The sequence below is a fragment of the Sycon ciliatum genome, chromosome 4 (assembly GCF_964019385.1).
Source record: "Sycon ciliatum chromosome 4, ocSycCili1.1, whole genome shotgun sequence".
In the NCBI taxonomy this organism is placed as follows: domain Eukaryota; kingdom Metazoa; phylum Porifera; class Calcarea; order Leucosolenida; family Sycettidae; genus Sycon; species Sycon ciliatum.
Window position 1 is genome coordinate 14545654 of NC_088646.1, and position 27973 is coordinate 14573626.

General features: G+C 46.9%; 1 long non-coding RNA gene across 1 annotated transcript; it reads right to left on the reverse strand.

Moving 5' to 3' along the window:
* Positions 1–3043: 3043 nt before the first annotated feature.
* LOC135813626 (uncharacterized) lies at positions 3044–20255 on the reverse strand. The gene is made up of 3 exons (XR_010553053.1): positions 19952–20255; positions 13565–13660; positions 3044–3685 (listed from the first exon to the last, which is right to left on the reverse strand). It is a non-coding gene; the product is annotated as an uncharacterized LOC135813626 (long non-coding RNA).
* Positions 20256–27973: the final 7718 nt, after the last annotated feature.

The following is a 27973-nucleotide window of genomic DNA, read 5'->3' on the forward strand; positions in this document are numbered from 1 at the left end:
AATGCGACCACTCACATCACAGCTGGGTCATGTTGTACAGAGGTAGAGTTGAAAGTGACACGTGTGCACAAATGGTCAAAACGCGACAATTTCTCACCTTTCTGCCTGTTCGAAGCTCAAGAACTGACCATTGCCACCCTGATCTTTTTGTACAGCTGGACATAGGGAAGTGCACCAAGAAAAAATTCCAAACTTCAATAAAGACTTCCCCCAGGATTACTCAAAGCTGAAATCAAGCGGGTGCCAGTGGCCTACAAGTAAACCAAAAATTAAATCAATGCGATCACTCACATCACAGCTGGATCATGTTATACAGAGGTACGTTGAAAGTGACACGTGGGCACAAATGGTCAAAAAGCGACAATTTCTCACCTTTCTGCCTGTTCGAAGCTCAAGAACTGACGATTGCCACCCTGATCCTTTTGCATAGCTGGACATAGGGAAGTGCACCAAGAAAAAATTCCACATTTCAATAAACACTTCGCCCAGGGCTGCTCAAAGCTGAAATCTTTTTATCTCGGAGTTTTGGGCCTTTTTGCCCGTGATTCTTCTTTTTGCGACTAAACTATTCACAGCAGTGCCAAATTTTCGGCGTCACTAACAGCGGGTGGCAGCGGCCTATAAGCAAACCAAAAATCAATTCTATGCGACCACTCACATCACAGCTGGGTCATGTTATAGAGAGGTACGTTGAAAGTGACAAGTGTGCACAAATGGTCAAAACGCGATAATTTCTCACCTTTCCGCCTGTTCGAAGCTCAACAACTGACCATCGCCACCCTGGTCTTTTTGTATAGCTGGACATAGGGAAGTGCACCAAGAAAAAATTCCACACTTCAATAAAGACTTCCCCCAGGGCTACTCAAAGCTGAAATCAATCCATCTCGAAGTTTTGGGCCCTTTTGCCGGTGATTCTTCACTTTGCGACTAAACTATTCACAGCAGTCCCAAATGTTCGCGCTGTACTTGTTTGCGCTGTACTTGGTCGCACTGTACTTGTTTGCGCTGTATTTGTTCGCACTGTACTTGTTCGCGCTGTACTTGTTCGCACTGCAAATGTTCGCGCTGTACTTGTTTGCGCTGTACTTGTTTGCGCTGTACTTGTTCGCACTGTACTTTTGGCGCTGTACTTGTTGGCGCTGTTCTTGTGCGCGCTGTTCTTGTTTGCGCTGTACTTGTTTGCGCTGTACTTGTTTGCGCTGTACTTGTTCGCACTGTAATTGTTTGCGCTGTACTTGTTGGCGCTGTACTTGTTGGCGCTGTACTTGTTTGCGCTGTTCTTGTTTGCGCTGTTCTTGTGCGCGCTGTTCTTGTTTGCGCTGTACTTGTTTGCACTGTAATTGTTTGCGCTGTACTTGTTGGCGCTGTACTTGTTGGCGCTGTACTTGTTTGCACTGTACTTGTTTGCGCTGTACTTGTTTGCGCTGTACTTGTTTGCGCTGTTCTTGTTTGCGCTGTTCTTGTTGGCGCTGTACTTGTTCGTGCTGTACTTGTTGGCGCTGTACTTGTTGGCGCTGTACTTGTTCGCACTGTTCTTGTTTGCACTGTACTTGTTTGCGCCGTACTTGTTTGCGCTGTACTTGTTTGCGCTGTACTTGTTGGCGCTGTACTTGTTGGCGCTGTACTTGTTGGCGCTGTACTTGTTGGCGCTGTACTTGTTCGCACAGTACTTGTTTGCGCTGTACTTGTTCGCACTGTACTTGTTCGCACTGTACTTCTTCGCACTGTACTTCTTCGCGCTGTACTTGTTGACGCTGTACTTGTTGGCGCTGTACTTGTTGGCGCTGTACTTGTTTGCGCTGTACTTGTTTGCGCTGTACTTGTTTGCGCTGTACTTGTTTGCGCTGTTCTTGTTTGCGCTGTACTTGTTCGCGCTGTACTTGTTGGCGCTGTACTTGTTGGCGCTGTACTTCTTCGCGCTGTACTTGTTGGCGCTGTACTTGTTGGCGCTGTACTTGTTGGCGCTGTACTTGTTGGCGCTGTACTTGTTTGCGCTGTACTTGTTTGCGCTGTACTTGTTTGCACTGTACTTGTTTGCGCTGTACTTGTTCGCACTGTATATGTTCGCACTGTATATGTTCACACTGTACTTGTTCGCACTGTACTTTTTGGCGCTGTACTTGTTTGCGCTGTTCTTGTGCGCGCTGTTCTTGTTTGCGCTGTACTTGTTTGCGCTGTACTTGTTCGCACTGTAATTGTTTGCGCTGTACTTGTTGGCGCTGTACTTGTTGGCGCTGTACTTGTTGGCGCTGTACTTGTTGGCGCTGTACTTGTTTGCGCTGTACTTGTTCGCACCGTACTTGTTCGCACTGTACTTGTGCGCGCTGTTCTTGTTTGCGCTGTACTTGTTCGCGCTGTACTTGTTCGCGCTGTACTTGTTCGCGCTGTACTTGTTTGCGCTGTACTTGTTCGCACTGTACTTGTTGGCGCTGTACTTGTTCGCACTGTACTTGTTCGCACTGTACTTTTTGGCGCTGTACTTGTTGGCGCTGTACTTGTGCGCGCTGTTCTTGTTTGCGCTGTACTTGTTTGCGCTGTTCTTGTTTGCGCTGTACTTGTTCGCACTGTACTTGTTCGCGCTGTACTTGTTCGCGCTGTACTTGTTTGCGCTGTACTTGTTCGCGCCGTACCTGTTTGCGCTGTACTTGTTCGAACTGTACTTGTTCGCACTGTATATGTTCGCACTGCACTTGTTCCCACTGTATATGTTGGACTCAGTAGAGCGTCCAGCCCCTATATGATGTCCAACCCCTATGTAGAGTCCATTGGTCCAAAATCCACTGTACAGAGTCCAAACTTGGAATCAACTGTGATCTCAAAGTTTAGATGGACATCACTCCCTGTATAGAGTCCAGCCAATTGGCTTCACCCCTATATAGAGTACATTGGTCCAAAATCAACTGTACGGAGTCCAAACTTTGAAATCAACTATAAAGAGTCTTTATGTGGACAACACTCCCTGTATAAAGTCCAGCCAATTAGGCATCCCCTATCCAGAGTTTGAAATTAGACATAGGATCTGCTGTAAGCAGTGAATATTAACCAGAAAACAGCCTCTCCCTTTAATCCTTTACATCATTCACTTCTCAAGATAAAAAATAAGTATTGAGGCGCCACTGCGCCACTTTATTACATGAAAAACCCTACAAACACCATCCTCAAATCAAGTGGTCTCTTCGCAGACGCTGCAAATTACAATATCTCAATCATGTAGTGTTGCCAAAGTATTGTGCACGCACACACACACATACACACACCCACACAACGCCAAGAAAATACCTAGAAAAAAGACCAAGAATTGAAAGAGAATAATGGAGAGCCAAGGATTAATTATTTGTTTTAAATTATTGTGCGCGCGCACACACACACAAACTTATACAACGCCAAGAAAACACCAAGAAAAGAGTAGAGACACAATACACACGCAACTCCAACAGCCATGCAAACGTCCACCAATTTACACGTAAAGTCAAGAGGAATAACAAATTATTATACGAAACGAATGCATACGTGGGCGGTTGCACGCACGTTTACATACATGTAGTAATGTAAGAGAGTAACATAGTGCAGTAGTCAGCATAATACTAGCACATGCTGAGAGTGCAATAGCAAGCTTCACCATTGCTCATGGCCATGCAAATGTTCAGCAGCACTCAGTTCCGCAAGCTTCTGAAGATCAGCACACCTGCAACAAATTGATAGCACAAGGATACGCTTATTACCGTAATGATGCATGGGAGCACACAACTACCAAGTTCTCAATGAATGTGATGCTCAATGAAAATCCATCCACTCAAAGACCTGTGAACAGGTGACGGTGGGGACAATAATCTATTAGTAATACGAGGAATAAGATCGTTTGTGCACACTCAAGACGCACAGACACACCACCATACATGTAGTGTACACAGTGTTTCACTTCACTGTAACTAAATTGAAATGAGATGATTTGAACAATCTGTACAGCGTTGCCGTCAGTCAGTCTTCCCCAAGATGTAAATGCAATGATTTGTTGTCACGAGGCAGTTTCACTGACACAATGTCATGTTTGTGACATCAAAACGGTTACTTCATGGAATACGAGTACATGTATTAGCTTGAGAAGCTTTTTCTTGTCATCGGCATACAAGAAATCCTCCTACTACTACTACTAGTACACTGGCACTGCGTTTGTGGATCCCATTGCATTTGACATCATACTAGAGCCGAGTAGAGGAAGAGTGTCGTGGAGTTCACATAATTATCACAGGGATAAAAATACATTTCTCATGAAACGAAAGAGCTTGGAAGCTCAGGGCCCTACGCTATGCTTTTTTGCCTTGATGACCTAGACAAAAAAAAGCATAGGGATGTTATAAATTCTTTAAAAAATTCCTTTTTTTTTAAGACATAACCTGGGATTCGAACCCGCACTATCGCGCCCTGCATGCATCCCCCGATACACTTCGCATACATACTAATTCTTCCAAGTTGCTTCACATTATTGTATTGTATTGTATTTATTTAAAAGGATTCTCCAAAAGCAAATGGATGCTTATCACGGAAGTCTCCCACATAAATATCGCAAGAAAAATGGGGAAATGGGGAGAGGAGAGTGGAAGATGAAGCATGGGAAGAAGGGAAACAAGTACCTAAATATCGAGGTATAAAAGCAGGAAAGAAATCGACGAGGGAAGAAATCACCTCTGCAGATAATAGCGGGACATATAGATGAAAAAAACCCAGCAAGGATTAATTTCAAGGAAAAAAAATTTCTCAAACGGAAAAGTTCGGAATTCCAGTCAGAGAATATCTATGCTGAGAGTAATGAGCCTTTAGAGCAATGCGAAAATTGACAGAGGACTGAACGCAGCGGATGTGTTCTGGAAGTTTGTTCCATTCCACAGATAAACTGAAGAGAGGGGATTTAAGGAAATGGGCGCCAGAACGAGGTAAAACTATAGAGGACGGGTGACGACAACTAAGGGATACATTGAATTTGAAACGAATTAGCAAAGACGGAAACTTGTAAAAGACATGATGAAAATACAGCAAGGACAGAATCTGACGACGCCACTTCAGGGATGACCAGTCACAAGTACGATTAAGAATCTGCTTCGGGGTTTCCCACTCAGGAGGGTGCCGGGTCTTACAAAGCAGATATGAACGAGCAGCAACGGCTTGCAGTCGGTCTAACGTAAGCGAATCTGAATGGGATACGGCGAGTGACCAGACAGGGACTGCGTATTCTAACAGTGGTCGTACGTAACACTTGTAGAGCAAATTCACGGTTGAAGCAGAAAGGAAATGGGCCATATGGCGCAACAGAAAAACACGACTGCGAAACTTATGGGTGATAGATTTTATATGGTCAGAAAAATTTAGTGAAGGAGTGATAGTCACGCCGAGATGACAGTGGCTATCACCTTTCTGAATAGGCACACCGTTCATTGTCAAGGGGGATGACGGGCCGGGGGCTAATGCATATTTTTGAAAGGGTAGGTGGACGCATTTACTGGTGTTAAACGTCATGGCAGTAGCTGATGACCATTGACAACACTTATCAATGTCAGTCTGGAGCAATGCATGATGGATAGGAAGTGAGGTGTTTGCTGGAGAAACAAGAATTAAATTAGAGTCATCAGCAAAAAGGGATAGGGTACTAGAAGCAGGGGCATCAGGAAAGGAGTTGATGCACAGGTTAAAAAGAAGCGGGCCGAGATGGGAACCTTGGGGTACGCCAGCGGTGATGGGCAAAGGGTCAGAAAGAGTTTGGCCAATGCGAACGCAAATACTACGATCACTGATGAAGTCCTTCACCCAAGAACAGGCAGAAAGAGAACACCAACCTGAAACAGATTGAATAACTAAATGATGACTAACTCTGTCAAAGGCCTTAGAAAAATCAAGGAACAGCTGGTCACAAGAAGACTTAGAGTCAAATGCACGCGAAACAATTGAGGTAAGCTGTACCAATTGGTCAACTGTTGACCTCTTTCGACAAAAGCCAAACTGGCTGGAACTGATAATTTTATGGCTCTCAACAAACGAGTAAAACTGACGGCTAATCATAGACTCATACAATTTGGCAACTGCATTTAACAGCGATATAGGACGGTAATTGACTGGGTGAGAAGGATTACCTTTTCCCTTGAACACAGGTACAACAACGGGAGATTTCCACTCCCTGGGCTGAGTACTGGACAGCAAGCAGCGGTTGAAAAGGGCGGGAAGAGACTGTGACGTGACCTCAGCTGTTTCACGGAGGATGCGATTGTTCAGCAGTCCAGCGGTTTTACGTTGAATGGGAAGTCTGGATAGCGTGTCAAATACGGACTGCACAGAGAATGGTTGTATGGAGAACTTCACAGTGGACGTGGGTGTTAAAATACCAGCTGAGTGCAGGTCAGGTGTTAGCAGTGGCGCCTGGCTGTAGCTCGCAAACACTTTGGCTAGGAGATTCGTCTTTTCCGTATTACTCATGGCTGGGTAGGCTTGGTTGTCATGGTAGAGGTCAGGGATAACCGGAGACGGGCGATTCACATTACAAAGGATCTTTGCTTTGCGCCACCATGTACGGGTTCCATGATGCTGAGCCATGTCTCTCGCCATCCTCTCGTGATAATGGCGTTTCGCCTTCCGGAGCAAGGAAGTAAGACAGTTACGTGAGAGTCTATACGCTATCCAACTATCTGTAGATCCGAGACGTTTGGCCTTGGCGAAGAGGCGATCCCGAAGCCGCCTCTGACGATGGTGAACAGCAGAGTACCAAGGCTTGTTCGATGGAAATGTGCTTCTCCGGACAACGGGAACAAACAACGATACAGAGTCTTCCAGCGCTGTGCGCCACAATGACCAGGCCTCATCAACTGTTTGCGCATTTTGGACGGCATCTAGCAAGGGTAGTTGCCACACGTGGTTGTTAAATGCTTGCCAGTCCGTGTGGGCAAAGTCGAGCCAGGTGTTTTGTGCAGAAGATATTTGGGCTGTGGAGCCTGCTGATCGGTTGTGGACGACATCGAAAACTACAGGACAGTGATCAGATACCGGTGGGAGGATGGTGAGATGGGAGACTGCTATTGGAGCATTAGTGGTAACTAGGTCGAGTAGTGATGAACTCTTACCACTTGCGGAGTAGCGGGTAGGCTGTTGATCCACAAGTTGCGATAAGCCCAGATCATCCAGGGTGTCATACATGCATGTACCAGCAGGTGTATCAGGATCGGATGCTAGCCATTTCGAGAGGCGAGCGTTAAAGTCGCCAATGACAAATATGGAAGCTTGAGGACAAGATATTGATTGAATGCAGGTCCGGAGTGCGCTGCAGAACTGATCAGGTGGCTGCCAAGGAGGACGGTAACAACAGAACACAAACGTGGAGTTGGGGCGATGCTCTAGTTCTATGCACACAATTTCAATGGTTGGATCAGCAGGCTGAAGATCTGGACGATGTTTGGTAGCATGGGAAATGGAAGGGTGGAGGAGGAATGCCACTCCACCTCCACGTCGCACGGTATTGTTGTGACGGTCATGCCGGATAATTTTGTATTCAGCTGACGGTGTTAATATTGAACTTGTGATATCAGGAGTCAACCAGGTTTCAGTTATGCCCAAGATATCTAGTTGAGATGTGCAGAATAAGTTTTTAATTTCATCAGCCCGCTTCAGCCAGCTGCATGCGTTAACTGTGCAGATCCTGATACTCGACGGAGACTTCATATCAGGAATACAAGGTGAAAAGTTGAAAGTCAAAGGGGGCGGTTGGAATGGTGGAGCAAGAGGGTTCAGTGCGGTCACTTGCGATTGTCGGCCGGGAGAGAACGGGGCTGCATTTGGGTTAAGAGTAAAAGCGTGTGGTGATGTGGGAAAAAAGATGGGTGCGTGTGGATTCAACATCACAGTTTATGATTTCTTGGGGAGGGGTGGGTTCTTGAACTTCCATTCTCGTGCTGTTACATGCTCGGGCCAGAACTCGTTTTCCAGAACATTTCTTTCGTCATGCTCAGCAACTGTCAGATGTGCGTACAACGTGCCGCACACTGTTCTGGAGGGGATCAGTCTACAGCCAGTAACTTCCACATTCTTCTTTCTACAGTACGCAACAAGATCATCAGCACTGCAGTTGATATTGATGCCCCCAACGAATACAACTCTGCGTGCTATTTTCTTACCTCCACGCAGATCTGCGGGCTTCCTGTGGCGGTTGGCGGCTTCACGTACGATCGACCAGTCGTACTTGGTACTGACAGGCTTGTCAGTAGTACGACTGGCGTTGCTTGTTCGTGGTGCAGAGAGGGTACGACTAGCGTACGTCTCGCCCGGAGCTGCGGATTCAAGCCCTGTTGGTGCAGATGCGGGTACTGGTACACCCGTGGCGGGAATGTTTGTAGCTGCTCGGTACGAGTACTCATCCTGGAGGCTGTCGAGGGCGTGATTAGAGACATCGATGGGCTGGTGGTGTTGTGTCAGGGCGCGAAGCTCCTCCCTGAGTTCTGCAATGGCGGCATCTTTTCCTTTCTCCTTTTCTAGAGAGATTTTTCGTAGGTCGGAAACTTCTTATGATCTTGCATTTGAAAGCCCTATTTGAATATGCATTGTGGCCAACCGTCTTTGATGGTACGGTACGGTAGGGATAGGTACGGGACAGGTACGATCGAGGGTAATACGACACCGTCTCCCGTACCGTACCATCAAACACAGCTGGCCACATACAGCTGCCCGCAATATTTAAATAGGGCTTTCAAACGCAAGATCATAACGTGAAGCAACTTGGAAGAATGGGTATGAATGCGAAAGTGTATGGGGGAATGCATGTAGGGCGATAGTGCGGGTTCGAATCCCAGGATATGCCTGAAAAATAGGAGAATTGAAAAATTTATAACATCCCTATGATTTTTTTGCCGTCAGATACGGGATAGCGCCAGGCGTGACACAAACAAACAAACAAACACACAAACAAATACCAAATTAAAGCTGTGTGGACCCTGGCTAGCGCCAGACGTTACTGAAGTAACGTCTTCTGCATAGCTACGGGAATAAAATAATAATTGATGATAGCTGACGATCGTATACGATTGATGCAAAGTCCTTGCAGTCCTTGAGGATTATTACGAAGTGGTTGATTACTTTTAGGGCATTCATCCAAGCAACATCAAACAAACGCGATACGCTCCTTGAAAATGGAAACAAATCCAAGCATAACGACAGAACAGCAGACAAACGAGTAAAAGCTTCCTTACCTCAGCTCAGTCATCGTTCTGCCATGTACTAGTAGTTGGACAGCCTTTTGACACGGTGGTACAGGCAGCTCTTGTCCAGTCGAACAGGGTATCCTTGTGGCGTCGAACGAAAGAGAGTGTCAGTGTATCTGACGCGTCAGATTGGAACTGTGCTGAACTTTTCTCGTTCTCCTCTTTCTGCTTTCATCCCTCGCTCTGATGAAACCGTTCAAACGTCTTACTGGCAGCAATGGCCAGCCAAACAGGGGATCTTTGTGGCGTCGAACGAAAGAGAGTGTCAGTGTACCTGACTCGTCAGATTTGAACTGTGCTGAACTTTCCTTGTTCTGCAATTTCAGGGCTCACAGCAACCATGCCAAAACCTCGATTACGTGGGAGGACATCTTGGATATGATCACCATAGAAACGAACTCGCGTGACCGCTAAGCGCAGGCGTAGAACGCAGTCGCGCAAGGAGATTTTGACTTGCTTGGGAGTTGCTGTGACAAGGACTGAGTTGTGAATGGTGAAGGAGATGGCCGGAGACTGTCTCACTATCTCTATTTCATTTCGGTAGTTCTTGTTTCCTTCCAAGTGGATTATTTCGCGAGCAGTGTTGGCCTTGTCGGCCGAAGGCTTCATTCAGACTGTCCGCACACGGAGTCCTGCGAAAGGTAGCCCTGAGCAGAATCCTGCAGTCGTCGACGAAAGAGTTCAACATCTACAGCCGGGCAGCTACGCCGCTGATGCACAGGAGCGGGTGACGGGAGAGGGAAAGGACTAGCATTCCTTGACGGCATGGAGCAATGACTCACGTCGTGTTCTAGTTTTGTTTCTCCGCCGTGAAGTCCCGTTGTGTAAACGTAAATATACGGCTGGTCTGCGAAGAGCCGTGTATATAGCGCAGTGGTGACGATGTGGAGTTGTGAATTATTTTATTCGCCACTCCGTTTCGTTGCAAGAGAACAAGTCCAATGGCTTCGCCGTTGTGCTGGCCATGTATTTCTTCTGTCTGCCATAACCATGATAACTCCAGGAGGACACAGCGATGAAGCGCCAGGCGAGTAGCAAAAACATTTCGAAAAATTGCTTTGCTGCTAGTGTTATTTCCGCATTCACAACAAGTGCAGCGCGCGCGGTTCTTCCTCGCGGCTGCACTGCAGATAGGGTTGCCTTTGAAATGTTCGTTTGTACCCGTCTCTGGCCCGATTTTGATGGCCAATAGCTTAAAATTTTCATTAGGAAAATTAGAAGAACTTCTCCGAGAGACTTTTCAATTTTAGTACAATAATCCAAATCAGAATTACGCCTGCACCAACTGATACTTTGGCTCCATATGTACGCCAAACCGTATCGATTAAAACAAAAAACTCTCGGACAAATCCTTACAATGGGTATTGAGAGAATGTTCCTAGAGTTTCAGAGGCCTAGGCAAAAGCATTGGTACAAATGAACATTTTGAATGCACCCCACTTTCAAGTTTTCAGAGATATCTGCCTGATCGCATGTACACGATTCTGGCATGCTGGCTGGCTCGTGTGACAGCGGCCTGTCCAAAATGGCGCCCACGCTTTTGTGTGATGCTGTGAGCCCTGAATTTCTGCTATCATCCCGCGCACTGCTGAAACGTCTTCAGAGAACCACAAGACGCTTTCCAGATACGATTTGGAACGTCTCCTTATCCTCCTTGGTTACCTCGAGACAGATTACTGTCAGCAACTGCACAGCAGAACTGACAGCCATGGCTGAAGTGAAGAAAGGAATGCGCTGCCACGAGGCAAGCAAAACTGAAAAGGTGTTTGTTCTCTTTCGGGCACAACACACAGTATAGGACGGCGTGACTGGATAAACTGGACTCCTGGACCGTGAATAGGGGACTTGTAGAAAAAGTGTACTCCTTAGGGGATTGCGCGGCAGGATGAAGCTGATCAAAACTGAGTGGACTCCTGGACTCTGTATAGTGGATTTTGGACCAATGGACTCTATATAGGGTGCTGGACATCATATAGTGCATGGACTCTATACTGAGTCCTACATATATGTTCGTGCTGTACTTATTCGCACTGTACTTGTTCGCACTGTACTTGTGCGCGCTGTACTTGTGCGCGCTGTACTTGTGCGCGCTGTACTTGTTCGCGCTGTACTTGTTCGCACTGTACTTGTTCGCACTGTACTTGTGTGCGCTGTACTTGTTTGCGCTGTACTTGTTTGCGCCGTACTTGTTCGCGCTGTACTTGTTCGCGCTGTACTTGTTCTCGCTGTACTTGTTCGCGCTGTACTTGTTGGCGCTGTACTTGTTCGCACTGTACTTGTTCGCGCTGTACTTGTTTGCGCTGTACTTGTTGGCGCTGTACTTGTTCGCACTGTACTTGTTCGCGCTGTACTTGTTTGCGCCGTACTTGTTCGCGCTGTACTTGTTCGCGCTGTACTTGTTCGCGCTGTACTTGTTCGCGCTGTACTTGTTGGCGCTGTACTTGTTCGCACTGTACTTGTTCGCGCTGTACTTGTTTGCGCTGTACTTGTTGGCGCTGTACTTGTTCGCGCTGTACTTGTTCGCACTGTACTTGTTCGCACTGTACTTGTTCGCACTGTACTTGTGCGCGCTGTACTTGTTCGCACTCTACTTGTTCGCGCTGTCCTTGTTCGCGCTGTACTTGTTCGCGCTGTACTTGTTCGCACTGTACTTGTTTGCGCTGTACTTGTTCGCGCTGTACTTGTTCGCACTGTTCTTGTTCGCGCTGTACTTGTTTGCACTGTACTTGTTGGCGCTGTACTTGTTGGCGCTGTACTTGTTCGCACTAAGTCCACACGGCCACAGACTCGTAGTACATGGCACATGCAGTATTACTCATGATCTCCAGAAAACTTGACATTAAGGGGGCAGCCTGGTCGTAAAATCCCTGAAAAATCGAATTTGTGAATTCATATCGAGGACTACATCAGTTGAAAGAGCATGAACAGCTGCAAAATCTCTGAAACTTTTGTCTCGATCTCACCAGCCGCAAGAGTTATGGCCGAAAATGTGCCCTTGTAAGGAAAGATTTGCACGCTGTCATTTGTTGGCAGCACTGTATTTGAATGTGAGCAGACCGTGCGCAACTTGTCGTATCATGGAAACACGCGAAAGTGTGCACAATTTTGCTCCAAGTCCAAAAGATCACGTTTTTAAGCCACGTATTGGGCTGCACGGCTTCGCCCGCCGCCGTGCAGCAGGAATTTTGCCAACACCCTCGTGACGTTGCAGATATGTGGCTTGATTATTGTCGTTGACGTTGATTTAGTGACTTTGGCAAGTTTGAGTCGTGTCAAGAAGTCAGGTAGGATTCTGTACTAGGCAGTAGTGGAACGTGAGTGGAAGTCTTTGCCGATTTTTGAGGGTATCCTGAATTCGGTTTGCAGCGCTTTGGAAATGGCTTGCTGTGGAGGTTCCAGCACTGGATGTTGTATCAAAGGTACGACCTCGTAGCACACCCTAAACCTAAAAACATTCCAAAAATGACTTGGGTTTGTGGGAGTCTGTGAAACAACGCCCACTCCTGCCGTTGTGACAGATTCCAGGGCCACGTTGAAGGGCCCTATCCCACCATCCATGGCTGCTTCTGGACTTTTTTTAGGTTTTGATCCCGCCCACGGACAGAATGGGCAAGAAATAGGGGTGAAACAATTATACCGAATATTCGAATACTCGTTTGGATTTTTCAACTTTAATCGTACTCGGAATAAATCAGAGTACTCGCTCATACATGGTACATGCATTTACCACAGAAGTCTGCAGTTTCAGAGCAGCAGTCAGCAGATATTGATGTACAAGTGTGTGGTGAGCATTTGTACATGAGTAGAGAGAGCCCAAATGACCCACCAACCAATACACTCGAGAAAAGGATTGCCGATTGGTTCAATCAGGGTTGTACCATGTGATTTTTAAGGCCCTTGGTGTGCGATTTTTAGGATATCAAGAATACTCGAATACTCGAATATTCGATCGGAGAAAATCAGAGTACTCGAACTCGGGATCTCAGTGCCAACTTTCACCCCTAGCAAGAAAATGTGAAAAAAATTGTAAATTCACTTTTTGGCTCTTGGGTGGCTCGCACACCGTGGCACTATGCCGGAATTTTGAGTTTTTCCGGCCTGGAAAGCCTGTCAGTGAGGCGCAAGAACTTATAAATCATGTCCAGAGGGCCAGCATATTGGCAGGAGTGTGTGGTGAAAATTTCACTCAAATCCATTGAGAGACACCAACGTTACGGTCAATTGAATGCCATATGAAATATACGACCAGGCTGCTACCGTAACAAAACATTTATGCCATGGTCCAAACCAAGCGGAATTGCACAATCTTGTATATTATGTACTCTTGATAGTACCTTAAATGTTGAAGTTGAATTGGCAGACTGGCCTTCACTCAGCTCAGGATAAGAAGATATCCATGAAGACATCAGACTTCGAACAGTGCAGTTAGTCTGCAGCAGAGATGGAACATAAGACACAAAGCAAGTCCATTGTCATCAACTACAGTGTAAACACAGATACAATATACATGCTCAAGATGTTATGCTGCTGTTCTCGGATGTTATGCTTCTGCTAGTAAACAGAGCCCCACACTTCTCTTGAAGGAGTGAGGTTTGTTGTAAAACTGACTCAAAGCTCAATGCCCAGCCACACATGGCCTGAATCACCGGTTTTGTGATCACAAGGCCACCCCACATTGTCAAGCTTATCAGAGCCCCACACTTCCCTTGAAGGAGTGAGGTTGAATGCAAGACTGACTCATAGCTTCATTGCCAAGTAATACACGGCCCGAATCACCGGGTATGTGCAATCACAAGCCTGCGCCACATTGTCAAGCTAATCATAGCCCCACACTTGCCTTGAAGGAGTGAGGTTAGCCGTAAGACTGACTCAAACCTCAATACCCAGCAATACATGGCCCGAATCACCGCGTATGTGTAATCACAAGGCTGCCCCACATTGTCAAGCATATCAGAGCCCCACACTTCCCTTGAAGGAGTGAGGTTGAATGTGTAGGAGTTGCATTTTAATAGAAAGTATATTTTTCGCAGTAAAAGAGTATTTATTTGTAGAGCTTGTGTTGATACAGATTCCTAGGTTCAAACCCCAAGATGGGCAGTTACTGAGTTAGTTACATTTTTCTCTCCTTGCGTATTTTGTATCTGCATGTTATTATCCTTTCCGTGAGTCGCTCGTGAGTAATGTATGAGTCGTGTATGGCTAAACCCGTATTTACCCGTATGACTGTCTGTTGTGAACTGTGGTTGGCTGCTAGTGTTATTGTTCTAGAACATTGGCATAATTAACCAATCACAGTTCACAGCTCTGGAATATTCTAGAATTTCGTAGGCGGGAGTGCAGTGCTTGACCCGCGGACAGTGAATATGGCCGCAGGTGTCGGCGACGCACCCGCGATCGCGGCACCGTTCGACCGACGCTGCTCTGCGTCGAATATGGCCGCCATTTCCAGAGCCCTTTGCACAGCTTGTGCCAAATTATTCGGGCTGGCACTTCGAACATGAAGGCGAAGCTCTGGAGAAGGGAGGCCATCAATAAACTGATTGACCAGTAAACGCTGGAAGAGGTCCGTGTTTTCCTGGCCTGGGTAGGCCCTTGACGCCAATTTCTGCAACGCAGACGCAAACTCCACCGGACTCTCAGTTGTTTTCATTGTTCTAGCCCGAAACTCGGCCTCGAATGACGGGCGATGCTGCGGAGGGTTGAAATACGCAGTGAGACGATCGCACAGCTCATCGTAGGCATCATTCAGGTGCTGGGCCCGGAATGTCTGGTAGACATGAAACGCCCCCTCGCGGAGACGACAGGGCAGGAAATCCAGGCGTTGATCATCCGCATATCCGTTTGCCTGACAGGCGACGTTAAATTGGCCCATTAATGTCAGCCAGTCTTCGCTGCTTGTTCCGGTAAACTCAGGTGGTAAGATGACTGGGCGTCCTAAAGCCGCCGGGCGGGCCGGAGCTGCTGCTGCTACTTGAGGCTGCGCCATCTGAACAGGAAAATGCACGGGTTGAACTGAACACTACGAATATATACACTATTACATTGGTGGCAGCGGTAAACTATAATAGTGCTATAATAGTGCTCAAAGGTGTACACCGAGTACTCGATTACCCACTCTCTGAGTACTTGACTTGAATTCAAAAGGGGGCTCGACACTCGATAACATAAACGTATACTACAGGAATGTGTATACTGTCCAGACTTTGTTGTGTAGCACAAACTGACAAACTCTACTGATGTAGTTCTTTTCGACGAAGTCAGAGCTGTGCCTCTATTACTGGCAGTGTTTAGCTATGTAGATGCAAGTGAAAGAGAGAAAAATCACTCCGAGAGATGTCATTGTCTTTGGGCGAAACTTGACCTACTCTGTACAATGAACATGTGTGCTCAATTCGAAGCTAAAGTTGGCGTGATGGGAATGTGCCCATAAGAGCGACCAGGTTGCCTTATAGAGTACTCAAATCGATAATGACACTACACGTTCTATAGCTTATAGTACTCAAGTCGATAGTGAAACTACTCGTTCGATAGCTTATAAAGTACTCAACTCGATAGTGGCACTACTCGTTCGATAGCTTATAGAGTGCTCAACACGATAGTGACACTACTCGTTCGATAGCATATAGAGTGCTCGTTCGAGCACTACTCAAAACCTGCTCAAAACCTAGGCAATGTACATTTGTACATTTAGATAAAAAATCTTTCCCACTGCTCAAAACCCTGGGGTTGTGCATGTACGCTTGAGCTGGACGACAGAATGGCCGCAATGGCGAAGAAGGGCGCATACAAAACGCTGAAGGATTACAAGGACAACTTTTGCCGGTCCCTACCATGCCGGCTCATTAATCCTTCAAAGAGTGAAATCGGCATAGTCTCCAAGTCCATACTCGGTACCACCCTAAAACAGCTCTGCCCCCAGCTGCAGATTCATGAATAGAGGGACACGGCAGCGGTGATAGAGTGGTTCACAAGCATTCCAGAAAAAGAAAAGTGCATACTCGTGTGCTTTGACAATGTAGATTTCTACCCCTCAATCTCCAAAGACCTCCTCCAGAGATCCATTGAATTCGCCCGCCGCTACACAGACATCTCCCAGGAGGAGTGTGACAACATATTCCACGCCAGGCAATCGCTGCTGTTTGGCTTGGAGAAGCATAGGGTGAAAAGTCACAACAAGCACTTTGACGTGACAATGGGGAGCTATGATGGAGCTGAAGTGTGTGAGCTTGTCGGAGCCTTTGCCCTCGCCATGATAGCGAACATATTCAACGGCAGAGACGTCGGATTGTATCGGGACGACGGTCTGGCTGTGTTCAGGAATGCGTCGAGACATGAAGCTGACCGTATAAGAAAGGAAAATACCAAAATATTCCAGAACCTGGAACTGGAAATAACGATACAGACAAACCTGAAGAGAGTCGACTTTCTGGACGTGACATTGGACCTGACCACCGGAAAGTGCCGCCCTTACCGGAAACCGAACGACAAGCCGATGTATATCAACTACCAGTCAAATCATTCACCTACAATCATCCAGAACCTGCCTGCATCGATCAGCAGAAGACTCACAGAAATTTCCAATGATGAAGACGTGTTCAGAGATGCGACTCTGGTCTATAGTGATGCGCTGAGAGAGAGAGAGAGAGAGAGAGAGAGAGAGAGAGAGAGAGAGAGAGAGAGAGAGAGAGAGAGAGAGAGAGAGAGAGAGAGAGAGAGAGAGAGAGAGAGAGAGAGAGAGAGAGAGAGAGAGAGAGAGAGAGAGAGAGAGAGAGAGAGAGAGAGAGAGAGAGAGAGAGAGAGAGAGAGAGAGAGAGAGAGAAGAGAGAGAGAGAGAGAGAGAGAGAGAGAGAGAGAGAGAGAGAGAGAGAGAGAGAGAGAGAGTGGATACCGGGAAAACGTACAGTACTTCGACGAGGGTAAAACGGACGAGACAAGAAAAGAAGAAGAAAAGGAAGGGGGTTGCAAAAGGTGCAACCTGTGCCCGGCCGAAAAATTAGCAATCGCACAAGCACCCAAGCACCTATCTCTCTCTCAACAAGAGGAGTGAACTTATGTCAAAGTGTCGCTACGGTAATAAGTACTACCTTGGGAACTTCAAACCATCCACAGCCATCACCTAATCAAGTAGGAGACCACCAGCTCCAGTGTTTGTCATTTGAAGTGATACCTTTCACCACTGCTGTCATTCGCACCTTCTAGATTTGCGCCATGATGCCGTCGTTTACGCTTTGCACTGCTGTCATTCGCACCTTTTAGATTTGCGCCATGATGCAGCAATTTACACTTTGCAAGTTTGTGGGTATATTAACCATTATCGCCTTCTTAGTATTTGACCCCACTAATTTCCCTGATACCTAAGCGGTCAAATATATCGCGTATTTGACTGCTTAGTCAAATACACGATATATATTTGACTCCTAGATCCTTAGAACTTCTTGGACTTAGAAATTTTCTCTCCAACTTAGAAAAAGAATTTTTTGAAGAAAGCAGAAATACACAAGATGGGATTTGAACCCACAACCTTGTGAATCTCAGTCACTCTTCCTTACCACCCAGCCACTGTGCTACCGATGCTGAACCTAGTTTAAACAATGATCTTGACTTTCAATGCAGTACAATGCGGTATAGGCTATAGTATAATACTAGAATTACAAGGATATGTCGTATATGAAGAGAAACTATTGCGTGGAGAACACGATAAATAGATTATAGACCTCATAGTTGGTCTATACAGGATATATAGACCTCGTAAAAGACCTCGGGGGACCTCGGTCTTTTACTCGGTCTATATATCCTGTATAGACCTCCTAACCGGTCAGACCGGTATTGATCCAGATTTCATCATTACTGTTATATGATATCGGTTAGTGCATGAAATTTGGAGTAAAAACACTTTTTTCGTTCTCTTATTATTGTTTGAGTGTACATGTACTTCATCCGCGTCATTAAAATTGTCCCTTCCCAGAGAGATTTTTCAAATTTATTTCGTCCACTCGAAGGGCAAAGGAATCAGCTAGAAATTGAGGCAGAGAAGTATCGACGGACCAAGCTTTAGATTGTGGCCTCTCGCTTCGCTGCACTTGTGGTTAAAATCGACATCTTCATCAGAGTTCGAGGCAGACCTTTCAGCACCCAACAATACGCTGAACAACACGCACGTTCCAATTCAGGTCATGAAACTTCATTTTCAAGCGATCCATGCCTCCAGGTGGCAGGCAATGACGGCAAACTAGCATTTTCAAGTACACTGTAACGACCTTCCAGTGGGATAGGGTACGCAGTTCAGACCTGATAACTTCGCAGCAACAGGCACCACAAGTACAGCTCTCGTCAACTTCAGTATTTCGAATTCATGAGATATACCAGGATTCATATAGCCAAGTTTTCAGTCCTGATAAATGCCCACGGCAACGATATGGGCCGGCACGAACTCCAAAAAAAGATACGCGCCCTGGGGCGAAATATTGCGGAGCACGATGTTTGGTGTGGAAGAGAGCTCCGAGACCACCACGGCTTCAGTATCAAGAAGACATTGCGCAGGAAGGGTCGCACCAATGTTCAAATACAGAAAACCGCGATTCCGACAGTCTGACTAAGACGAACAAGTCACAGACAATGCGATGTGCGAAGCAACAATTTTAATGACGCGGAGGGAGTAGATAGAGATCTTTACCAGTGCTTAACGTGCTGGGACGGTACACTGACACTATAGCAGTGCTTAACGTGCTGGGACGGTATACTGACACTATAGCAGACCTAGATCATGGATTTTGAAGTGGTGTGAGCCAGGAAAATTCTTGCTAACATGTAGCAGTGGTAATGATGGCGACATCAGCAGCAGCAGTAGCAGTGTTGGTGGCGGCAGAAGCAGCAGAAGCGTGTTGGTCAGGACAACACTAGAAAAGGAGTGGCGGTGCTGGATGGGGACAGCAGGTGGCGACAGCAGCAGTAGTTCCGGTGATGCTGGTGGGAGAGCAGTCGCAGCAGCTGTGCTGGTGGTGACAGCAGCAGCAGTAATGGCCGTGCCAGTGGCTGCAGCATTCGAAGCGGCGATGCTGGTGGGGACAGCAGCAGCAGCAGCAGCAGCGGTGCTGGTGGCGACAACAGCACCGGTTGCGGCAGTGATGGTGGCAACAGCGGAAGCAGTCGCAGCAGCAGCAGCAGCAGTAGTGCTGGTGGCAACAGCGGAAGCAGCAGTGCTGGTGGCAGCAGCAGCAGCAGCAGTGCTGTTGGCCGCAGTAGTAGTGTTGGTTCTGGTGGCGAAAGCAGCAGCATCAGTAGCGGAAGTGCTGGTACCACCAGCTTCTACAGTCGTCGCCAAAAACATCCGGCCAATGCCAATGCTAATACCATGGCTACAGTGGTATGGTACGCGTTCACAATTGTTCCCGGCGGTACTTGCATGCCACCAAGCGCTTGGCATGATGGCATGCAAGCATTTACTGGCCCAGTACAGCACAGCATTGAACAGACTCTGCACTGACTGCAGTCGTACACCATGGTACACTACCTGAGCTGTTGGTTGTGAGGCCCAGCAGCGCATGTTTTGTACACTAGTGCCAGTGGTAGTGCATGCTGACCATCCACAGCCAGCATAGCACTGGCTGGATTTTTTTGGGTAACGACTGTAGCTTGACCATGATTTTTATTCAGTGATAAATTTCCAGAATTCATGTCCATGTAATTAGTTCTGCATTTGTACGGCTATTTTTCAACCTCACCTTCCTCCCAAGTCCATGGCTGAATACGTCCGTGAGCGCGCTAGAAACATTATCCTCTTCCACAGATGTAGCATTTGAAGGTAGAAATAGCGAACTGCTGCATCCCTTCATAAGTACGCTACTTACGGACTATCCGCCACGCTTGCCAATAACCGGCCTGTTCTGACCACTATGTTCTAGTTACTTAGAGGCAAATAGTAAGATTGTGCAAATAAATTCTAGCTTGCTTCGCCGAGGAAACTCTTGCAGTGTAAATACTCAGGATGATATAGTCTGGTCGAAGGCAGGAAGCACGACTGCAAGCCTCTACTCCCACCGCCATACTGTCACTGTAGTACTAACAGTAGATCTACTACTACTACTAGTACTACTAGTACTAGTAGTAGTAGATCTACTACTGAGTAGATCTACTAGTCTGTGACAAGTGTGAGAGATTTTCTGCACCTGCACCGGTCACCCGGGCCATGGCTCAGTCACTGAGTCTGTGTAGAGTCAGTGAATCTAACTAATTCTAATCTAAGTCAGGCAACGGACCTCAGCTCCGATACGTGCTCTCTAGACTTTAGTATAGACTTACTTCTTTGCTGCTACAGTGCTAGCTCGGCGTAGCTAGCTGTGCTCGCTGTGCAGACCTGTGGCTGTGTCACAGTGTGTGTGACTGGCCGCAGAGCTAAAGCATTGTACTACTGCATGTAGCATACCGGTACGCGGTACCATGATTACAGACTGTCTGTCAGCGTGTACGTGTGTCAGGCAGTGCGCAGATCTACGCTTCCGCATGTCCCGCTCAGCTAAGTGCAGCTAGCTGCGAGGTCACCAGGTCACCGCCGTGACCAGTGGTGACCTGGTGCAGTGTTGGGCTTGGTTCATTCAGGCTTTACTTTAGAGTTTAGTCACACTGCACTGCACTAACTAACTGTCTGCAACACGGTACGGTAGGATCTAGGACTTTGAGTTTTGACTTCCAATTCCGCTCCTGGAAGCGAAGGCCAGATCCCAGGCCAGGGCCAGAACCAGGCTAACGATTCATGCCCCCACAAGGCCACATGTAGGCTTGCAGCTTACACTTACATGACAGTTTTTGCATGCGTCGCGCACCCGTCTGTATACCTGGTATACATGGTATAGTGTAGATCTACACTACAGACTGTCTGTACTGTGTAGTGATGGCTAGGTGTCACCATGGTCACACAGACTGTGCCCGCTAAGTGCACACGCTGTCTGTAGTGTAGACTGTAGTCGTACTACTAGTAGTAGTAGTACTAGTACTTAGTACTAGTAGTAGTACTACTACTAAAGTACTAGTAATACTAGTACAGTAGTACAGTAGTACTACATTGTAGTACTATTATAGTACATGACCACGAGACCATTTTGACATACATAAATATTATTGTGTTGTGGGTTCATATTTCGATCATTAGAATGTCCGGGTAATTACTACTAAGGCCACACTGAAGAAGGTCTGTGGTTCGACTAACCCGACCGACCGTACATTTTTCAGCCCGACCGTAACTTTTTTTCGGCGGGCTGTCGTGTGACTGACGTACGTGGACTGAACACGTCCACGTCTACGTGCTGTGCAGCGTGAGTCTGCGGACGCAGGCGGCTCCTTTGGCTTTTGGACTTGACTTGTAGTTGTACTGCAGTGCAGTGCAGTGAGTGGTACGACTGCTGCCTTGTGCTGGTAGTAGAGTCTACTCGATACGACCACCGGCAGACTGGCGAGACTTATTTTGAAGTGACCGTCCGGTTGAGAGTGATTGCCTCGTTCCAGATTAAGGACGGCCTTCTGTTTTGGGATGAAGGACAGACGAGATTGCACTTTCCTCGTGTATTGGGAACGATATTTCACCTGTACCGGTAAGTTGCTGCTCCATGTGTGCAAGCACAGGAAGCGTCGATGGAAAAAGCCCATGTATTCGTGCACGCCGACACCAAACTAGCAATACATGTACCGGTACATTGTACAATTTGTACTTCGAAGTAGTTCCCGAACTTACTTTCAACTCGCATCGTTCTTCATTTGCTTGATGATTTGGACAGTCAGAGTCACCGCTTGTTATTCTCTTCTCGTTCCAGAGCTACACAATGTTTCAAAGTATTAGCCAGTGATCCCTTTATACAACATGTATGCATGGCATAACACTGCGTAATAATGCCGATGTACTGGGTGTCTAAAGGCAGTACAGTGTATTTACATGTACTAAAAAATATATTAAAAAAAAAAAATCCGCCCGCCCGCCCGTAAAAAAAATGTCCATGTTAGTCGAACCACACACCTTCTTTAGTTTGGCCTAATTAGAAGTTTTTTCCTAGCATTTTGAGGTTCGAATTATCAGGATTCCACCTACATGTACACGTAGTAGTAGATCTAGGGCGCGTCTTCATCAACTGTTCAAACAGATTTTATAAAAAGATTAGTTGATGTGTCCCCCTTAGTCTGTCCCCGGGGAAAATTGCGGAAAAAAATCGCAAAAAACGCGGGGAAAAACGCGGCATAATATTGCATAATTTGCGGTGAATTTGCGGTAAATATGCGGTAAATATGCGGTGAATAATATTGATCTGCGGCAATTTTCAGTGAGTATGTAGTGAAATCAATCAGTTACAAGTCTCTGGTGTAAGCACTCGTCATATTTGAGTAAAAAGCCGCCACGATGAGACGTTGCTGACCGAACAGTGCACTGTGTACATGTGTGTACGTGTAGTGCAACAAAAAAGTTCAAAAAACGCGGGAAAATCGCGGAAAACGCGGTCTTTTAACCCTTTACCTTCTGACCATAATTCCCAGGCAGTTCCTAATGCGATATTTCTCACCTCATTCTGAGATTATCTTTGGTTATAGTCGACCGATTTTCACACTCTTAGGCATTCTGGAAAGCTCTCCACGAGCTGCGTACAATGAGCTCAAACTGGACACTACTGAGATCACATATCCAACGCCAGGGTGCTTCAAATACTCCCCATCGCTGGGTATCCGAGAAAATTCTCTCCTCGTCAGCCATTTCTCACTCCTTCATCGTAAACATTTCAAATTTGTTGTCCTGGGTTTCTTTTTATGCTGCCGACGCGCTCAAAACATGCACATGTGACTCAGCATGTCAGGAGAGGGAAAATCCCCAGCTCAAGGCCAGTCACTCAGAAAAAAATCGACTTTTGCCGTGACTGAAATGTCGAGCGCAATATCTTTGGAATGCGGCATCGCCGCTCTTCGCCGATTGTTGCAGTGAACAGCTGGGCTCGTCGGCTTCTTCCTACATATTTGGTTTTTGAGATTCCGTCAATAATTGATCGAGTTACGAATGTTTTAGTGCATGCATGTCCATCGACCAAATTCGGTCGATTCATGTACACACAGAAGGTAAAGGGTTAAAAAATCGCAAAAAAAGCGGAAAAAAACGCGGCCGCGGAATTGCAATTTTCCCCGGGGACAGCTTAGTGGCCTTACTGCATTTGAACGATTTCCATCATTTTAGAGTTTTTCAGTGGAATTGTCATGGCGATGATGACGTTCGATCAGATCTACCATCTCCACGTACTACGTGACGTAGCTACCTATTCCAAACTCTTCGAAACTAATCCACCTCTCCCATCGGATGAGGTTGTGGAGTTTCGAGGAGTTTCGAGGAGCTTCGTTTTTCTGAAGAGGCCACCTCTTCAGACACCTCTTCAGAAAAACGAAACTCCTCGAACGCGCCCCTAATCGTAGTCGTAGTCAACTGCCAGTACTCAGTAGATTACTGCTGCCAGTGCTGGCAAAACAGAAAACTGCATGATTTAGGCCAGCGTAACCATGGTAACCATGCAAGCGGAGCGCGAAGAGAACTGAGTCCAGCACTCCAGGCCAGGTCAAGTAAGTAAGTTCCGGACCCAGAGTTACATCCAGTTCCAACCGGTTTCATCCAGTTCCAACCGGTTTCATCCAGTTCCAACCACTGAAAAATGTCTTTCATCAGGTTCTCACCAGTTCCATCCAGTTCCATAATTATTAGGTTTACATAATATGTACGTAACAATCATAGTAAGTTAGTTCACCATGCAGCTACAACCGCTCCCTGCATGTGTTGCACTGGTTTCAACTGGTTTACGGGCGGCGGGGAAAATAATGGTACAACACCGACTCAGCACGCATGCGTCTCACAATTAATCATGAGAACTGCATCTCTGGCGTTTCTCCTAGCGCCTGGGTTTGCTTCAAACAAACTGTCCTCTTTTTTTTGTGTCAAAGTGAGAGCCTGCTTCCATGCGACAGCTAGCTGCCGCTTGAATGGATCGTAGAATTTGATTAGTTCAGCAATAACTACACTAGGACTGTCGAAAGAAATCCTTCACGGAAAACGGAACCCCATTAGCGCTTGAACAAATTTGAAAGAATAGGATGAAGTGAAGACATCAACCGATAGCAAAATGTGGAGCGCAAAAAAAGGTAAGCCGCCCATATTGGAAATCATGGAAATATTTGTTCCCGTATTCTAAACGTTCTTGACCTAGTACCATGTAAATAATGGGGCATGCCTAGTAACTACAAACCTGGTGATTCGGGGTGTTCGTTGCTGCGAATTGAACGGTAATTTAGTCTTGCATTGAACAAGTCGATCAGTCAGTCTTGCATTCAACCTCACTCCTTCAAGGGAAGTGTGGGAATTTGATTATTTGATAATGTGGGGCAGCCAAATGATTCCACGCCCGTTTACTTGCGATATGTGTTGCTTGGCAGTGAACGAGTTGATCAGTCAGTCTTGCATTCAACCTCACTTCCTCACGGCAGTGTGGTGCTCTGTAATGCTTGATAATGCGGGGCAGCCAAGTGACTCCATGCCCGGTGATTCGGGATGTGTGTTGCTTGGCAGTGAACGAGTCGATGAGTCAGTCTTGCATTCAACCTCACTCCTTCAAGGGAAGTGTGGGGCTCTGATATGCTTGATAATGTGGGGAAGTCTTGTAACTCCATACCTGGTGATTCGGGATGTGTGTTGCTTGGCAGTGAACAATGAGCCATTCTTGCGTTGAACCTCACTCCTTCAAGGGAAGTGTGGGGATCTGATACGCTTGATAATGTGGGGCAGCCAAGTGACTCCATGCCCGGTGATTCGGGATGTGTGTTGCTTGGCAGTGAACGAGTCGATGAGTCAGTCTTGTATTCAACCTCACTCCTTCAAGGGAAGTGTGGGGCTCTGATATGCTTGATAATGTGGGGAAGCCTTGTACATCCATAACTGGTGATTCGGGATGTGTGTTGCTTGGCAGTGAATGTTGAGTCATTATTGCGTTCAACCTCACTCCTTCAAGGGAAGTGTGGGGCTCTGATATGTTTGATAATGCGGGGCAGCCAAGTGACTCCATGCCTGGTGATTCGGGATGTGTGTTGCTTGGCAGTGAACGAGTCGATGAGTCAGTCTTGCATTCAACCTCACTCCTTCACGGGAAGTGCGGGGCTCTGATATGCTTGATAATGTGGGGAAGTCTTGTAACTCCATACCTGGTGATTCGGGATGTGTGTTGCTTGGCAGTAAACAATGAGTCATTCTTGCGTTCAACCTCACTCCTTCAAGGGAAGTGTGGGATATGATACGCTTGATAATGTGGCGCAGCCAAGTGACTCCATGCCCGGTGACTCGGGACGTGTGTTGCTTGGCAGTGAAGGAGTCGAGAAGTCAGTCTTGTATTCAACCTCACTCCTTCACGGGAAGTGTGGGGCCCTGATATGCTTGATAATGTGGGGAAGAAAACTCCATACCTGGTAATTCGGGATGTGTTGCTTGGCAGTGAACGATGAGTCACTCTTACGTTCACCCTCCCTCCTTCAAGGGAAGTGTGGGGCTCTGATATGCTTGATAATGCGGCGCATCCAAGTGACTCCATGCCCGGTGATTCAGGATGTGTATTCCTTGGCAGTGAAGGAGTCGATGAGTCAGTCTTGGATTCAATCTCACTCCTTCAAGGGAAGTGCAGGGCTCTGATATGCTTGACAATGCTGGGAAGCCTTGTAACTCCATACATGGGTATTCGGGATGTGTGTTGCTTGCCAGTGAACGAAGGGTCATTCTTGCGTTCACCCTCACTCCTTCAAGAGAAGTGTGGGGCTCTGATATGCTTGATAACGTGGGGCAGCCAATTGACTCTATGCCCTGTGATTCAAGATGTGTGTTGTTTGGCAGTGAACGAGTCGTTGAGTCAGTCTTCCATTCAACCTCACTCTTTCACTGGACTTGTGGGGCTCTGATATGCTTGGTAATGTGGGGGAAGTCTTGTAACTCCATACCTGGTGATTCGGGATGTGTGTTGTTTGGCAGTGAACGATGAGTCATTCTTGTGTTCAACCTCACTCCTTCAAGGGAAGTGTGGGGCTCTGATATGCTTGATAATGCGGGGCAGCCAAGTGACTCCATGCCCTGTGATTCGGGTTGTGTGTCGCTTTGCAATGAACGAGTCGATAAGTCAGCCTTGCATTCGACCTCACTCCTTCAAGGGAAGTGTGGGGCTCTGTAATGCTTGATAATGCGGCGCAGCTAAGTGACTCCATGCCCGGTGATTCGGGATGTGTGTTGCTTGGCAGTGAATGAGTGGATGAGTCAGTCTTACATTCAATCTCACTCCTTCAAGGGAATAGTGGGGCTCTGTAAATGCTTGATAATGCGGGGAAGCCTTGTAACTTTATACATGGTGACTCGGGATGTGTGTTGCTTGGCAGTGAACGATAAGTCATTCTTGCGTTCGACCTCACTCCTTCAAGGGAAGTGTGGAGCTCTGATATGCTTGATAATGTGGGGCAGTCAAGTGACTCCATGCCCGGTGATTCAGGATATGTGTTGCTTGGCAGTGAACGAGTCGTTGAGTCCGTCTTGCATTCAACCTCACTCTTTCACGGGAAGTTTGGGGCTGTGATATTCTTGATAATGTGGGGAAGCCTTGTAACTCCATACATAGGTATTCAGGATGTGTGTTGCTTGGCAGTGAAAGATGAGTCATTCTTGCGTTCAGCCTCATTCCTTCAAGGGAAGTGTGGGGCTTTGATATGCTTGATAATGTGGGGCAGCCAAATGACTCCATGCCCGGTGATTCGGGATGTGTGTTGCTTGGCAGTGAACGAGTCCTTGAGTCAGTCTTGCATTCAACCTCACTCTTTCACGGGAAGTGTGGAGCTCTGATATGCTTGATATTGTGGTGAAGTCTCTGTAACTCCATACCTGGTGATTCGGGATGTGTGTTGCTTGGCAGTGAACGATGAGTCATTCTTGCGTTCAACCTCACTCCTTCAAGGGAAGTGTGGGGCTCTGATATACTTGATAATGTGGGGCAGCCAAGTGACTCCATGCCCGGTGAATCAAGATGTGTGTTGCTTGGCAATGAACGAGTTGATGAGTCAGTCTTGCATTCAACCTCACTCCTTCACGGCAGTGTGGTGCTCTGTAATGCTTGATAATGCAGGGCAGCCAAGTGACTCCATGCCCGGTGATTCGTGATGTGTGTTGCTTGGCAGTGAACGATGAGTCATTCTAGCGTTCAACATAACTCCTTCAAGGGAACTGTGGGGCTCTGATATGCTTAATAATGCGGCGCAGCTAAGTGACTCCATGCCCGGTGATTCGGGATGTGTGTTGCTTGGCAGTGAATGAGTCGATGAGTCAGTCTTGCATTCAATCTCACTCCTTCAAGGAAAGTGTGGGGCTCTGTAAATGCTTGATAATGCGGGGAAGCCTTGTAATTTTATACATGGTGATTCGGGATGTGTGTTGCTTGGCAGTTAACGATAAGTCATTCTTGCGTTCAACCTCATTCCTTCAAGGGAAGCGTGGAGCTCTGATATGCTTGATAATGTGGGGCAGTCAAGTGACTCCATGCCCGGTGATTCGGGATATGTGTTGCTTGGCAGTGAACGAGTCGTTGAGTCCGTCTTGCATTCAACCTCACTCATTCACGCAAAGTTTGGGGCTGTGATATGCTTGATAATGTGAGGAAGCCTTGTAACTCCATACATAGGTATTCAGGATGTGTGTTGCTTGGCAGTGAACGATGAGT